The 13703-nt window shown below is 45.5% G+C and overlaps 1 protein-coding gene across 3 annotated transcripts in view; it reads left to right on the top strand.

Moving 5' to 3' along the window:
• LOC146194380 (sulfotransferase 2A8-like) overlaps positions 1-13703 on the top strand; it is a 51489-nt gene that overhangs the window by 25364 nt on the left and 12422 nt on the right. The window contains exon 2 of one of the 3 annotated variants that reach the window (XM_084597391.1): positions 6844-7019. The exons of the other annotated variants lie outside the window; for them this stretch is intronic. The gene's annotated coding sequence lies outside the window, so the exon portion shown is untranslated. The remainder of the gene's footprint in view (positions 1-6843; positions 7020-13703) is intronic. 3 annotated transcript variants of the gene reach the window in all.

Raw genomic sequence — 13703 nt, 5'->3', positions numbered from 1 at the left:
CGTAGCCGGGGGACTCTCGTATCGGGGACTCAGCGACGCTGCCTTCCGAAGTGTCTTCCGCTGTTGGCTGATCCGACAACGCAGCAGCCACCGCCCCCTTTCCAGTCGTTTCTGCAACGGGCTCGCCAGCTTGCGTCTTCCCTCCGCCGGTAGTGTGCTCTGGCTGTTGGACAGCAGGTCCCTCTCCGGATCCTGTAGGGGTAGGGTTCCAACGCTCTCGAGTTCCTCCTGGTCCATGATCAACTCGCTCCCATCGTCTTGAGGCGGCGCAGTTCCCACGGCCACACGGGCATACGTGCGGACGCATCCCTCCCGGTCGTGCCCGAAGATATGACACGAACTACATCTCGGAGTGCGACAATCACGTCGAATGTGGCCTGTCTTCTTACACCTTAAGCATATTGGTGGTCGTCCAGGCACCACCACTAACACAAGCCCTCCGTAAAACTTGTACATGTGGAGCAAATCATAGATCGAAAGCCCCTCTTTGAGCACTATTTTCACCAGCCGGGTTGTCGATTCGGCTTCTTCAAACCCAGGGCTGTTCCACTGCTCGTGAGTGACTTCTTTCACATCTCCCAACCACTTCAACGCCCTCTGCACCGATTCATTCGAAACGTAGAAAGGCACCCAGGGCACCCTGAAGACCAACTCAGTTGCTAGTCCAGCCTTGTCCTGTCCTCTTCTTTCCTGTGTCTCGTCCTTTGGCTGGTAAAGTATGGACCCACTCATGCTTGTTCGGGTCTATGACCGCATAGTAGCGTCTCTTCACTTCCAGCGTGCCTTCTGTCAGCGGCGTTCCTTCGCTTCCTCAGTATTCGTCTTCAGCATCCAGATATGGGACATTTGGAAGGGCCCGATGCCAGCCACGTAGGCTAGTACACCGGCCTTTTCCAACGGCTCACGAAAATCCTGTATGCGATAAGGCCGACCGGCAATATCACAGTGAAGAAAAACCGTTGTCTCCATTGCTTCTCCCGAAGAAAACGTAGGTAGAACCATGCGATAGCCCAGTGGTGGGCGTCGTTTGCCGCATCCTCGGCCAGACATGACCAATAATGAAGCACGCTCAGAGCTTGCCATCGCACGACCGTCTCCCACGGAAGCCGGAAGTGGAATGGGCGCTGAACTTCAACTATATTCTGGAACCACCAATACTCTACTTATATACCCATTAAGGCACCGACTAGTGACGATTTTTTACACTCGTGGCAAGAAAAAAGTAACATGACAAAAAAAAAGATAGACTGAAGGGACAGGCCGGTGCCTCAATAAAAGGCTAATAGAGCATAAAAATTACTTATCAAGTACATCCCTCATGATTCTGCCAGCCCACTGCCGAAACTGCGACTCAAAGAAATCATGCCACACAATCATCGCAAAAAAAAAAAAATAAAGCAAAGCATTAAAAACGCAATGGAATCAGCTGACACGTGAAGCAGTGGAACCCACCAAGACTGTGAGGCTCAAGGATGATTGTGTAGCACACCCTGCCTTTCATTCTCGGAAAAAGCGACTGCCGTTCCTTCTAGATTTGTTTGATCTGGCCCGATTTTAGCTTTCATACATTTGCTGATTTCGTTTCCAGATATTTATTCTCCTTCGGTTTTATGACCTCATCTTCATCAATTAGCTATGTTAATTGTTGGCTTCATTCTTGTTGCTCATGCGCGTTTTCTTTGCTCTGTTTTAGCTATTTAGTGCTCCTCATCTTCTGCATGTAACGAAGTTAATTACGGGCATCATCTTTGTTGTTCATGCGCCTTTTCTTTTAGTGTTTAGTGCTCTTCATCTTATGCATTTAGCTGTGTTAATTGTTAGCTTTACATCTGTTACCCATTTTCTGTTCCCATTGCGCATTCTTTTCTCTTTTTTTTTCTGCCACTACGCCTTTCTTTATTCACCGTGCTTGATTTGTGTGTTCGTACGATTTTTGTTGCATGTTCCAGCATCAGTTCATAGAAATGTTTTGTTCATATTACTCCAGTGTTCCACATGTTGGCGGCTTAAAAATGACTTCCCTATATTGCTCTCCCCTTGTACGGGTTTGTCCCTTCTGGCTGTATCTTTTAGTTTTTATTTGTCATATTACTTTTTCTTGTCACGAGTGTAAAAATTTGCCACTATTCGGTGCCTTTCAGGGTATATATCAGCATAGTATCAGTGGTTCCAGAATCTAGTTAAGTCCAGCGCCTTCGTCATCATCCTTTATGAGTCCTTTACTCTATCCGTGTGTTTAAGCGCTGTAAACCATGACCCAATACCAACTAGTCCGACAGCTTGTCCTATTCATGAACAAGATCGTTCCGCGCTTTATAATCAGTGATTACGCCTCGTGCTGACGGCTATTGCAAAGAAAACCAAATAAAGATTTTAATGGTTTGCGGCAATATGCTACATTCATAGACTTTCGAAAACCTTTTGGCAAGGTTTCCCATCACTAATTACTTCATAAACTTTGTGTCGTTATAAACATTAAAAAAAATCATTTTAGCATGAATCCGATAGTATCTAACTCATCGCTGCCAATGGGGCGAATTAAAAAAATATGTTCCAATCATCTTCCTGTCAAATTTGAAGTTCACCAGGGATCCGTGCTCGCCCCGTATTATTTTTAATATTTATTAACGAAATCTTGAAAGACCTGTTCGTATACGTATATATTTTTGCGGGGAAGTCCTTGCGCTGCGATGGGTGGGAGTAGGCGCACAGACTTAAGGACAGTTCAGCATCCACACTGCCTGCGTCATCGTCTTCTACACCACTTCGTAGGTCACGCGTTCTCCGGTAACAATATTATACTGACGACTGCGTCTGTACGAGAAAATAAGATTCAAAATAAGATCAACTGAAGACCCTGTTAAGGATGAATAACAATTTTACAAAAATATAATCTTCGTGTAAGAGGTGGCAAAGGTCAATTGAATTAGAAAAAAAAAAGAACGTGTACGTGTGAATTGCATTTAAAAAAACCCTCTTCTGTTTCAGTATTTCATTTCATTTATTTCATTTATTCCACCTTAAGGGCCCGAAGGCAATACATAAGGGGGGGCAGGCTACAGATTTTAACATATTATGAACGTTACAAAAAAGATAAAGCAAAATACAATGCAAACAAATACAAGTACAAGAAAAAAAGAACAAGCAGGGGAACATGTCGTGAACGATGTAAAAAAAAAAAAAAAGAGAAAGCAAAATACAGAGCAAACAAATACAAATACAAGTACAAGAAAAACAGAACAAGCAGGGGAAGACATTAAGAAAATATAAAAGGCTGAAAATAAGGCAGAGTGTCGTTCGTTCAGCTGGAATCGCTTATTAGCCTATATGATTTTTCAGTTTATCGCGGAACTGTGTTCTATCTGTGCAGGTGACTATATTTTCAGGCAGGGAATTCCATAGGACTATTGCGTGGGATAAGAACGAGCTATTCATTGCTAGGGTGCGGGTAGAAATGCGTGTTAAAGTCTGGCTGTGGTTTATACGGGAAGATCTTCTTGGAGGTGTAGTCGTGTCTAGACCGTGGGTGATGATAGAATGTATGAAGAAGGTACAAACGAGATATGAGGCGGCGTGATGCGAGGGACGGTAGCTCGAGGTATTTCTTTAATGAAGTGACGCTGCATCGTTTAGAATATGTCGATGTGATGAACCGTGCAGCGCGATTTTGAATGGCTTCAATGCTAGCGGCGTGGTAAGCTTGTGACGGATTTCAAATAGCTGACGCGTATTCAAGTTTTGGTCTGATGAAAGTTAAATAAGCCAGTTTTTTAACTTCTGGTGATGAATCGCTTAAATTACGTCGCATGTAGCCCAGGGTGCACGAAGCCTCGGAACAGATAGTTTCGATATGTTTTGTCCAAGATAGCGATGGTGTCATGTGCAGACCAAGATATTTATATGATGTTGCGTGGGTAACCGGGGAAGAATTCAGATAGTACGTAAAATTAGTCGGGGTATAGAGGCGGGAAAATGTCATGACCTTCTATTTGTCGCTATTTAAAGGCATGAGCCAGGTGTCGCACCAAAGTGCGATAACGTTCAGGTCATGTTGGAGCGCGCATGTGTCATCTTGGTGCGGTATACGACGCAGTCGTCTGCGAATAATCTCAGTTTAGATTTGATGTTAGAAGGCAGGTCATTGATATATATTAGGAACAATAAAGTAGACAGGCCGGCACCCTGAGGAACACCTGATGTTACGCTAGAGAGAGAAGAGTTATAATTGTTAGCACATGTAAATTGTACGCGCCCTTTTAAAAAGTGTTCTACCCACGATAGCAATTTTTGTGATACTCCTATGCTGGATAGTTTAAGCAATAAATGATTATGGGAGGCACGGTCAAACGCCTTCGAGAAATCTAAAAAGATGGAATCAATCTGATAATGGTCGTCCATGTACTGTAATAAATCGTGAGTAAATTCGGCTAGTTATGTCTCACATGAAAGTAGCTTTCGAAAACCGTGCTGCTGAGGATAAAAGTAATTAATTGACTCAAGGTGTGCCATGAGGTTAGAAGCTATGATATGTTCAAGCAGCTTTGAGGGGACACTAGTAAGGGATATTAGACGATAGGTAAATGGGCTTGAGCGGTCACCTGATTTGAAAATTGGTATTATGCGCGCTTTCTTCCAGTCATCCGGCACGTCACCAGTGTCGAGGGATTGTGAAAAAAGTTTGTGTAGTATGCTGCTTGAGAGTGATGCCGTGTTTTTGAGCAATTTGCTGTTGATTTCGTCGCAGCCACCGAAAGTGAACTAATAAGGTGTGATATGCCCTCCGCATTTATTTCTATTTCTTTCATCGGTTGTGAATCAATGACGGGCGAGTGATTGACAGAAGTAATGTTGGTGGGAGTGAAAATAGAAGTGAAATAATCATTTAAGCACTACTCTCGGGTCCAATAGGGTCACCGCTGGAGTCTGTCAGTTCAATTTGGTTGGGTCGGGATTTATTCGATAGAAGACGCCAGAATTTGTTTGAGTTGGAACGAAGAATGGAAAGCAAGTCAGAGGTTTGGAATTTCTTCTTAGCCTCTGCAAGTTCATTTAGGTATTGTTTGACACATAAGTGGTATCGGTTCCATTTTTCAAGATTGTTACTTTCCTTTGCGGTCCTATAAAGACGTTTTTTTACGGTTCAGAAGGGATTTGAGGCGTTTAATAAACGCCTCAAATTGTTATTGGATTGTTATTGTCAGGGATTGTTATTGTCAGATTTTACAAGAATAGTAGGAATGTATTGATTTTTCAAGTTTACTAATGTGTTTTTATACAACTCCCAGTTAGCATTAACCGTGCGGGATAAATAAGATTTTTCGAAAGTAACGAAAAATTCTGCAAGTTTGCTATTGATAATTTCGAAGTTCGCTCTTTTATAATCTGGGATTAGTTTCCTTGATGGTGATCTTTTTTCCATTGATAATGATATGATTATGTGAAGAAGGCTATGATCACTGATCCCGGGTAGTAGATTTATAGTTGATACATTATCGGAGGTTGATGTGAGCAGGAGGTCTAGTGTATTGTCACCTCTAGTGGGCCATGATATCAATTGTTGAAGGTAATGGTCCAGCACTAGTTCGATGAATTGCCTGGATTCGGCTGTAGCACCTTTTGAGACAGACAGAAGAGACCAGTTGATATTATGGTAATTGAAGTCGCCGAATAAAAAAATGGGTATGCGGGGAAATGTTGTTTCAATGTTGGTTAGCGCTTGATGTAAGAACTCAGTGAAGTGGCCGATAACATACGCCCAATATCGCCTTGGGATATGGTGCCTACGTGTACCCATGTAAGTTCTATGTTATCATCATGACGTATGAGTGAGGATGGCAGGCAGTTTTTAACTGCCACGACAATTCCTCCTCCCCTCCGATGTTGCCTATCGCGTCGGTATAAAGTGTAATCTGTATTACAGGAAAGGACTTCGTTGTCTCTAATGTTATCGCTTAGCCATGTCTCGGTTAACAGTATAATGTCAGCGTCGATATCTTCGATGAAGCTGAGAAGCTGGCCCCGTTTGGGCATGATACTTCGAATATTAGTGAACCCGATGTTAAGATTTGTGCACGATTGAGGCCGGTGGCGCGAAGAAACTATGGGATGCTGAGCGGAGCGTAATTTTTACTTTGTGAAGGGGTACCGTTGGCTTGCATGCTTGTGGGTGCGTTTTGAGCGTTCTGAGTGCTTTCGACGACAGTGCTGGTAACAGGGTTATAGACGTAGCATTTGTCGCCAACGTGTAGCTTGTCGAATCGAAGTTTGAACGGACATTTCTGTGGTCGGATAAACTGCAATAATTTTGATCGCGCGATCCTTGTGGCAGAAGCGAAGTCTTCTCTAATTGCGTAGTCGGTGTCCTTCAGTTTCTTTCCACATGCCAGGATGCTTTCCTTAGTTTTGTAATGGGTGAATTTAACTATTATTGGACGACACTTCGACTCCACGAATCTGCCTATGCGATGCGCACGTTCAATTGTGCTAGGATCAAGGTGTAGTTCCAATTTGTCAGCACAGAGGGACAGAACTTCTTGCACGGAGTCTTTCCATGACTCGTCTTTCGTGTCGTTTACACCGTGAAAAATAAGGTTATTCCTACGTAGCCTGTTGTTTGTATCAGTGCTTGCAGCTTTGAGGGCGGCAATATCTCTCTTAATCTGAGTGATAACGCTTGGTTCAGAGCTGAATTGCGGGGATTGCTGGGTCGATTCCAATACTACAACGCGGATGGTAATAGACTTGAGCATTTCGTCGTGAAAGCACTGTGCAGTTTTAATCTGTTCAAATTCGTGCATGATGGTCACCTGATTTTCCTGTAATTGTTTTATTGTTTCCATCAAGGCTTCTAATTCGGGTAGTCCGGGAGGGCCCGGGTTAAGCTCGACATCACCAGAAGTCAACAGCATCAGATCACACAGTGCTGCGAGCATTTCTGCGCCGCAACATACACGAAAGAATCCTCGCCATTTCAAGCTGTCGGGGCACGACACCGCTATCAAGCAGCGGTTACTATTACGGTATTCTTTCATCATCATCATCATCATCATCATCATCATCATCATCATCATCATCATCACCAGCCTGATTATACCCACTGCAGGGCGAAGGCCTCTCCCATATTTCTCCACTTAACCCAGTTCTGTGCTAGCTGCCCCCACTTGACCCCTGCGAACTTCTTAATCTCATCCGCCCACCTAACTTTCTGCCTCCCCCTGCTACGCTTTCCTTCCCTTGGAATCCAGTTTGTTACCCTAAGCGACCATCGGTTATCCTCTCTTCGCACTACATGTCCTGCCCATGTCCATTTCTTCTTCTTAATTTCCACTAGAATGTCGGTAACTTGAGTTATTTCTCTGACCCACTCTGCACGCTTTCTATCTCTTAATGTTACCCCTACCATTTTTCGTTCAATAGCCCTATGGGTTGTCCTCAACTTAAGTAGAACTCTCTTGGTTAGCCTCCATGTTTCAGCCCCATAGGTGAGTACAGGCAAGATGCAACTGTTGTATACTTTCCTCTTGAGCGATACCGGTAAGCTGCTAGTCATAATCTGCGAGTGCTTGCCAAATGCGCTCCATCCCAATCTTATTCTTCTTGATATTTCCTAGAAACTATGAAAAGGGGGAAATCAGCTGGAGAGGATCAGATAACTACAGATTTGCTGAAGGACGGGGGGGATATCGTGCTAGAAAAACTGGCCACCCTGTATACGCAGTGCCTGGTGTCATCGACGGTACCAGAAGCATGGAAGAATGCAAACATTATCCTCATTCACAAGAAAGCGGACTCTAAGGACCTTAAAAATTACAGACCAATCAGCTTACTGTCTGTTACGTATAAGGTATTTACTAAGGTAATCGCTAATAGAATCAGGACAACCTTAGACTGCAATCAAGCAAAGGATCAAGCAGGGTTTCGGAAACGGTACTCTACTATCGATCATATCCATACCATCAATCAGGTGATAGAAAAATGCTCGGTATTCTTTACAAGGGCTCAAATAACTAACCTGAAAGGTCAGAAGACCGTTCAACATGGTTCGCTGAGCGGTGTCGTGCCCCGTCTGGCTTGCATCGGTGGTCGGCTTAAGTAGATAGCACTCGCCGGGCCCCGTGATTGGTAACGTGATTAATGAACGTTGCCAGGTGAGATAGGATCCGTGCGCCAAGTTTGGGATGCGGTGCCGGGGCACACAATCGGGTGCTGTCAAGGAATCCAGTGAAAACGTTCGGGAGCAGGAACGAAGCAGGAAGGCGCAGTTAGGTTCCAGGAAGGGCATGTGGTGACAGGCAGCCAGCATGACAGTGCCTGAAAGGTCAGAAGAGCGTTCAACATGGTTCGCTAAGCGGTGTCGTGCCCCGTCTGGCTTGCATCGGTGGTCGGCTTAAGTAGATAAGTAGATAGCACTCGTCGGGTCCCGTGATTGGTAACGTAATTGATGAACGTTGCCAGGTGAGATAGGATCCGTGCGCCAAGTTTGAGATGCGGTGCCGGGGCATAGATCGATCGGGTGCTGTCCAAGGAATCCAGTGAAAAAGTTCGGGAGCAGGAACGAAGCTGGAAGGCGCAGTTAGGTTCCAGGAAGGGCATGTGGTGACTGGCAGCCAGCATGACAGTGCCTGAAAGGTCAGAAGAGCGTTCAACATGGTTCGCTGAGCGGTGTCGTGCCCCGTCTGGCTTGCATCGGTGGTCGGCTTAAGTAGATAAGTAGATAGCACTCGTCGGGTCCCGTGATTGGTAACGTAATTGATGAACGTTGCCAGGTGAGATAGGATCCGTGCGCCAAGTTTGGGATGCGGTGCCGGGGCACACAATCGGGTGCTGTCCAAGGAATCCAGTGAAAAAGTTCGGGAGCAGGAACGAAGCTGGAAGGCGCAGTTAGGTTCCAGGAAGGGCATGTGGTGACAGGCAGCCAGCATGACAGTGCCTGAAAGGTCAGAAGAGCGTTCAACATGGTTCGCTGAGCGGTGTCGTGCCCCGTCTGGCTTGCATCGGTGGTCGGCTTAAGTAGATAAGTAGATAGCACTCGTCGGGTCCCGTGATTGGTAACGTAATTGATGAACGTTGCCAGGTGAGATAGGATCCGTGCGCCAAGTTTGGGATGCGGTGCCGGGGCACAAAATCGGGTGCTGTCCAAGGAATCCAGTGAAAACGTTCGGGAGCAGGAACGAAGCAGGAAGGCGCAGTTAGGTTCCAGGAAGGGCATGTGGTGACAGGCAGCCAGCATGACAGTGCCTGAAAGGTCAGAAGAGCGTTCGACATGGTTCGCTAAGCGGTGTCGTGCCCCGTCTGGCTTGCATCGGTGGTCGGCGTAAGTAGATAAGTAGATAGCACTCGTCGGGTCCCGTGATTGGTAACGTAATTGATGAACGTTGCCAGGTGAGATAGGATCCGTGCGCCAAGTTTGGGATGCGGTGCTGGGGCATACGATCGGGTGCTGTCCAAGGAATCCAGTGAAAAAGTTCGGGAGCAGGAACGAAGCTGGAAGGCGCAGTTAGGTTCCAGGAAGGGCATGTGGCGACAATCAGCCAGCATGACAGTGCCTGAAAGGTCAGAAGAGCGTTCAACATGGTTCGCTAAGCGGTATCGTGCCCCAGGGTATACTGCTAGTAATAATTTCCTTTCCGAACTTACATAATTTACGTACATAGACATGGATTTCTGATGACCTTTCTCGGGCCAAACCTATGGATTAGGTATCTGCGAACGCTATCCGAAATTTAGTTGTGTTTTATTTTTTTTTCCTTACGACGCTCGGTTAAGTTATAGCCACTCCCGGTACTCGTCTCTTCGCCTATGATAGTGTTATCAGACACATTTTAGAATACGCAGCAATTATCTGGGACATACCCCGCCGGGGTGGCGCAGTGATTACGGCGCTCGACTACTGTTCCCAAGGACGCGGGATCGAATCCCGGCCTCGGCGACCGCTTTTCGATGGAGGCGAAAAGCAAGGCGCCCGTGTGCTGTGCGATGTCAGTGCACATTAAAGAACCCCAGGTGGTCGAAATTTCCGGAGTCCTCCACTACGGAGTCTCTCATAGCCTGAGTCGCTTTGGGACGTAAAATCCCAAAACCAAACCAATTATCTGGGACCCTTACAAAAAGACATGTTAACAGACAAAAAGAAGCAATAAACATCGCAAAAAAAATTTAATAAAGCAGTGAGGTACATATACAAAATATACGTTCGGGCGTCAATCAGTAACATCCTAAAAAAGGGGCTTACTCTCTACTGACAGAAATTGCATGTCTCGTTTAAAGTTCCCATTTTAAGTTAATGTATAAGCACTTCAACGTTAATGCCTCCAATACCCTTATTACTCGGGATATCGAACTGGAAATCGGCATTTCTTTCTACTGCATCATTATGTTAGCGAGTTAAGTCTTTTAAATATTCTTTTTTTCCAATCACCATCACTGATGGCAATAACCTAAGCAAGTACGTTGTTCGGCAGACCTCACAGATTTTGTTTCCAGAACAGCTTAATTGAATGACGTTATTGATCTTAATACGACATTTTCTTGCTATGTACACTTCATTTTTGTTTGTACTTCGTACCTGCGTTTATTCTTTCCAACACATTGCTCCCATCTGCTATGAGCTTGTATGCAAGATTGTAGTATTCATAAATAAAATAAAAACATTACCGCCAATTTGAGTATTAATCAAATGCGTAGTAGGTGCGCAGCACTGCTCGCCCCTTTCACACGCATTTTGCAGCTTGTTATGGCTCGTTTTGCTTTGATATAAAATACATAGGATTCAACTCTCTTTATTTATTTCATCATCATCATCATCATACTGACTATACCCACTGCAGGGCGAAGGCCTCTTTCATATTTCTCCAATTAACCTGGTTCTGTGCTAGCTGCATCCACTTGACCCATGCGAAATTCTTGACCTCATCCGCCCACCTAACTTTCTGCCGCCTCCTGCTACGCTTTCCTTGCCTTGGAATCCAGTTTGTTACCCTCAGCGACCATCGGTTATCCTCTCTTCGCACTACATCTCCTGCCCATGCCCATTTCTTCTTCTTAATTTCCAGTAGAATGTCGGTAACTTGAGTTATTTCTCTGACCCACTTTGCACGCTTCCTATCTCTTAATGTTACCCCTACCATTTTTCGTTCCATAGCCCTCTGGGTTGTCCTCAACTTAGTAGAACTATCTTGGTTAGCCTCCACGTTTCAGCGCCATAGGTGAGTACAGGTAAGATGCAACTGTTATGTACTTTCCTCTTTAGCGATACCGCTAAGCTGCTATTTAGGTTATACTAAATTGGTTTACAGGAAACGAAAGGCACAGTGTATGTCAGGAGAGGAGGAAGGTAGGGTTGAAAGCAGAAAGAAAGTGGTTGTTGTTGCGACTGAAGGAAGAAGGAAACAAAAATGCACGGGCCTGCTACTGGCTCTGTAGCTGAACCACCTCCGCTGCCTCTTGCGGACAGATAGAAAAAGTAGAGAAGAAAGAAAAAGAAGAGTGAGAGAAAGACGCGCGCCGCATCAGCCGTCGTCACCACCTAAGCGGTGGCGGATGCAATGGCTGCTTACAACAGATAAAAATTTGGTAGCGGGCTAGCCCTCGCCGCAAGCGGCGTGATCTACCAGTCCCAGTTCCGTAGTGCCAGGAACAGCCACTTTTCAAAGTGTACAAGGATGCCTCTTCGTTTCGCCCTCATCAAAATGCAGCCGCCGGCAGTCGGGGTCAGACTCGGGTGCTCGGGTACTCCGACACAGCAGTCGGGCGTGTAAACAACTGCGCCATCGCGGCGGGGACATTGTTTATTTTCATTTTTTACCGTTTATTGCAGATGAACGCACAAAGTTTGGTTTACATTTTTTTTTTTCGTTTCAGTGCAGATGAGCGAACACTGTTTATTTTCATTTTTTGGATTTCAGCGCAGTGTGCCTTCGGTGGTCAGGTGATATGACAGTCCGATGAGAATGTAGAGAATGGATCCACGAGTTATCGTCTCGACCAAAGTGTGGCGTAGTCAAGTCACCTGTTCGTGTACCAAAATAGTTTAATTCAGACCAGAACAATCTTCTTATCTATACAGCTAAAAAGCACGGCATGCGGCCGAGAACACAGTTCTAAGATTGCAACAACACACGATAGGTTGGTTTAGTTTGTAGGGCCCAACATCATAGCGACTTAGCTATGAGAAAAGACGTAGTGGAGGGCTCCGGGAATTTTGACCTCATGGGGTTATCATGCACTGGCGTCGCACAGCACACGAGTGCCTTGTTTTTGGCCTCCACCGAAAAGCGGCCGCCGCGGTCAGGATTTGATCCCGCGTCCTTGGGTTCATCAGTCGACCATCTTAGCCATCACAAAGGGAGTCAACAGGAGTTAGCACTGCCAAGCCGCGAGCCATAAACTCAGTGAGGCGGAGATGCCCGGCCGTCATGTATGTGCTTTCGTGGAAGTATTAACATGTTTATCAAGGTTTTGAAATTTCAAATATGTGCCCCGGACCGGTTAGCAAGGTAAGAGCCCTTGATTGCGCTTAGGGAATTGTAGTGTGCCAAAGCAGTACTCGTAGGAGTTGGTGGAATATTTTTTGCTGCGATTATTTCGATGTATGTTAAAGCCTAACAATAAATCTATGAACAGCGGTAGAGTTGCGACACCAAAAAGAAAGTCTCAGAGCTGTACAAAAAACCAGGCTTCACGCGCGGCAACTACTCACGCCAAACGCTTAATGTATCTCCGCAGAGATTCCTTCTATCTCCTATCTGCCTCCTAATAACGTGCCGCCTCATCTATGTATTACGTCGCGCTGGCTCGAACTCGCTGCTGGCTGCAAGACCCCGTCCCAGCACTGCTCCCATCGTAATCGTTCCAGGCTTTCTCCGCCCTTATCGTATTCCCGTGTCAATCTCGTGTCACACCTCGCGATAAGCAGCTCTCGCAACCGCAGTTGGGGTGCACAGCCCTGAACGGAGGGCCAAGAGCACGCATACTTTGAAAGACTAAAAGTGGCCTAGGCAGCGCTAAAGACCAGATGCGCGAATCTATCCATTTAAACCAAGGTACTTTGTTGGGCGAGTTGGTATCAATTGTTAATAAGAAAAAGCGCGAACAGGAAGACACAAGACAAGATAAAAGGAAGCTACAGGACAGCGCTTCCCTGTAGCTTCCTTTTATCCTGTCTTGTGTCTTCCTGCTTGCGCGGTTTTATTAACAGTGGATATCCATTCAAAGCCTGAAAATCCTAATTTGAGATAAAAGCATCCTAAAAGGAGTGTAGACACGTAATCTTTGGTTCCGTATTTTATACTATGTAACAATGCTTAATGTATTACTATGCCCGAATCGCCACGAGTTATTTGCTTCTCAGCACTAGTTACATTAATATACCCACTGCGGTGCAAAGGTCTGTCACATACACATCCGATTATAACCCTGCCATCTGCTGGCTGTATCCATCGGATCCCTGCAAGCTTCCAAGTATTGTCCGCCCCCCTAATTCCTGCTCCTTCTGCTCCGCTTGCCTTTCTGTGAACCCGCTGTTACAATTGACCGTCGGTTATCTTCCGGAACTTCGTATTACATGACCTGCCCATGCCTATTTCTTAATTCCTAACATAATATAATTAACCCTTAAGTCCTACTTATTCCCTGACTCGTTGGACCCGCTTCCTGGCTCTTAACCGTATATCTGCTTGTTTTTTTTTGTTTTTTTTTCAAAGCTC

Source organism: Amblyomma maculatum, chromosome 3 (genome assembly GCF_055883805.1).
Source record: "Amblyomma maculatum isolate TAMU_Amacu chromosome 3, ASM5588380v1, whole genome shotgun sequence".
Taxonomy (NCBI): domain Eukaryota; kingdom Metazoa; phylum Arthropoda; class Arachnida; order Ixodida; family Ixodidae; genus Amblyomma; species Amblyomma maculatum.
This window is presented reverse-complemented; position numbering and strand designations above follow the sequence as displayed.